The sequence below is a fragment of the Mustela nigripes genome, chromosome 2, assembly GCF_022355385.1.
Source record: "Mustela nigripes isolate SB6536 chromosome 2, MUSNIG.SB6536, whole genome shotgun sequence".
NCBI lineage: Eukaryota > Metazoa > Chordata > Mammalia > Carnivora > Mustelidae > Mustela > Mustela nigripes.
The window spans coordinates 208877061-208880698 of NC_081558.1; positions in this window are offsets into that span (position 1 = coordinate 208877061).

Below are 3638 nucleotides of genomic sequence, written 5' to 3' on the forward strand. Positions count from 1 at the left end.
AAAAAAGTTAAGATTTATTAATTCTCAGTTGTGGAAATATGGAATTTTAAGTGATTTTTAAATTTTATTATAACTTTTATATTTAGAAAGCAGAAATCAACAAAACCAAAGAACCTAATATTTATATAAATAAAATCATAAACTGTAAAACTCTATTAAAAGAAATAAAGGAAGACTTGAACAAAAGAAGAAAAGTATTACAGTAAGTTTGCTAAGTTTGCTGTGTTCTAGAGAGTGGGCCAGCTTCCCAATAGCATAAACCAACTCCTCAAAGTTGGGAGTGCCCACTGGTTTTTGAGGTGGAAGGAACCATAATGATCATTTGCTGCTGAACCCCCCTTTTTTTACTTCCCTTATGAATGGCCTCCAGTCTCTTGAAAATATTGTGGTAAGGGTGCCTTCTTCCAGTACCAGTAACTAGCCATCCTGTTCTGAAGCAAGTGGTTCCATTCATTTTTCAACAGCTCAAACTATTAAGGAAAATGCTTCCTAATTTTGAGAAGATATCTGTTCCTGCGGACTCCACTCCTTGGTTCCATTTCTTCTTTCTGGAGCAACAGAAATGAAATCCAATGCCCCTTTACAAGGAATGTCCTTCAAAACATGAAGACAGCTATCATGCATTTATAATTTTTTATACCTAAAAATATAAAAGGCTTTTTATGCAAACGCAAACATGTGAACATCACATGGGGACATCACCATAAAACTCTAACAGGCTGTGAAATTGAGCTTTTAAAATTCTCTTTGATAATATGGAAGAAACTAACCTGACAACACAGACAGCTCAGCCTCTCTCAGGTAGTGAGTTTTTCTCTGGGCTTCAAGGCAAGGGAGCCCACCCGCCCCAACCCTTACCCCCACCCCAGGAGGGAGAAGTACATAATTGATGAGCAATCCTTATCAGACTTGAAAGGACAAAGATACAAAGAGGAACCGGATGCCTGGTTACGAACTGATACCTCAAGAGACATAAGAGGAAGCTACATTATCTCCTTATTAATGGCATTGTATATTTTATAAGAGAGGAGCTATGCCTTGCTAATTTCAGTGCCAAAGTGGGCTAACAAAGGGATCCAAATACTGACTTAGGAAAGTTTATCTTAAAGGTAAAGGCCTCTGGAGACATGGACCCTCCTGTATCGATGTTTATTGGTTAGTTGCTTTTTCACCAGCTTGAAAAGTGACCAATGGACAGGACAGGCTGTTGGCACTCCAGTCTGAGAGGCTATTGGCTGATGCTGTTCGAGTTTCCTGAGATGTTCTGCATCCTTGTGGGCAGAAGGACGGGGGAAGGAAGGAACGGGAAGCTCAAGTTCCTGCTGCGAGTAAAGCAACAGGGGTTTCAACTCAGCTTCCCGGAACTCAAATGTCCTTCACTTTGCTTTGTTTTAAACCCCGCCACTCTCAGGCAGCTACGGAAGGCATCCGTAGCAATAAGAAGAAATATTTAATGGCTGGTATCAACCAATCAAAACAGACTCTTCTTGCTATGCATTTTGGGTACTTCCTGGCCGGATATCCGCCCGCCGGTGGCTCTGACCAATCAGGCTCGGAGAAGCCCTTTCTAAGGCTTCTAAGGCGAAACCCAGGAAGCGTTGCTCTCATAAAGCCAACTGGGTTGCCTTAGTTTTATAAAATGGTTTAGTTCACATTTGATCTCTCTAAAGTTGTATTTGATGCATTAAACCACTTCTTTTGAAAACTTCTCTTTAGAAATCAATTTAATTTTGAATGCAGACGAAAATAAAGGAGGACGGAATGGGGAAGGGATGGCTTAATTTTTCTCCATTGTGAGATGACTGACAAAGGGCGATCCTTCTCAAAGGTGTTTGGGCGGCCTGAATTGAAAGAGAGGTGTAGGAATCCTTGAACAGCTCCCCACCCTCATAGGTCCCTCTTTGGAGGATGGTGTCTTCTTAAAACCCCAGTCCCCACCTCCACCTGTTGCCATCTTACCTCAGAGCTATTTCCAATATAGCTTCTTCCTCGCAGTCTTCCTTTTCTCCTTACCAGATTCTATCAGCCCCTCCTTTCAGTTTCAAGTCTGTTTTCTAATCCTGACACGGTCCAAGCGGGTAAATAAATCTTCAGATGGTGGTTCCCAGGCAGCGTCCCCAACTTTGGGGGTGTTGCGACCACCTACAACGGAAAACAATTATTTCACAATCTTTCCCTTACTGTCTCCTCCACCCCCACACCCCACATACTGCTGTATGTTTATTTGTTTTTGACTAGAGTGAATTAAAATCAGTTTTGTTTGGAAGATTTCACAACACTCTTTGACATTTTTGGAGATACAGTGGAGAAAGATTGAAGACAATGAAAACCTAACCACCGTGAGCATCTCACGAGTTTGTGGGGCTTTTCCCCTTAGTTGTGCAAACTCAGTCCAGTGGGATATAGAAATAAGTGCTGCAGGAAAGCATTTTTCTCTTTGCCAAAAGGCAGTGGTGTTGAATGGCTTGAGAGACCACAAAATCACATTTCTCCACTCAGCACTGGGAACAATTGTAATGGGAAAATATATTACCAGTTCACATCACCTGCGTCCATTACAGCCAGAGAAAAAGAGATTCCAACCCAGTCATGAATATGCAGTGAATTAACTTGCTGTGAGTGTTTTTCTGGGTCTTTCTGTTGTCTTTTGATTCAACCACTTAACTGCCTAAATTAAGCAGGGGAGAGTGCCTGGCTCCTTAGCTCTCCGGCTGCTACTCCCTTGAACTTGCATCGTTTAGATTAAGGAAGAAATGAAACCAAGCAGGAAGGTTCGGGGTTGGGATGGCTGTGGACAGAAACTTCAGCGTCAATCCCAACTCTGCCCCCAGCATTTCAGGTGCATGAGGTCTGGCTAGTTTCTCAAGAACTTCCCTGGTCTGATGCCTGCTTGAGAAGTTTGTTCTCCAAAATTCAAACCTCAATAATTATAAAAACGTATTGGAAATGTTTTTAATATTTTCAAGCTGAAAACATGCCTATATATTTTAAACAACCCCAAAGGGATTAAGAATGGGAGAATGTCAGGGCTGGGTAAGAGGCAGCCTTGTGCTGAAGGCCCAGGTGGGATGGTGCCAATGTCAAATTATTGGATGAGATTTCTGAGCAAGAATCAAATATTTTAGTCCTCCAGCATTTGTGAAAATTATTTTAACAGGGAGCAGCAGTGGCACCAAGACAATGATCTGTTTTCTTAAAGTCCAAGTTGAGAAACTGTATGGCTCCATGTTTACCTTCTCATTAAAAACTTAATCACTAAGATAGTCTACCTGAACTATGAAAAGCCAAGAGGTAGAGCTTCATATTTTAAAATGGCGGGGGGTCTTGAAGACCCCCAACATGTCTTAGTAATAGATCAGTGTTCTCCAGCCTCAAATGACTTCCACATATATAAATTGCAAGCCAGAAGGAGACACTAAGGAGAAGAACAGAAGGGTTTGTTTGGAATGTACCACAAATAATTATAAGTTATGGGAACAGAGAAGAAAATAAGACATGCTGATTAGAAACACCAGGATGAGTTGGCATTGATTTTGCTGTACAATAGAAAATTTGTTTCAAATTTTCTTCCAACAGATGCATAGCATGGTGGTTGAGGAATTAAATTTTATTCCAGGTTCAAATTTAAATTTGGAAAT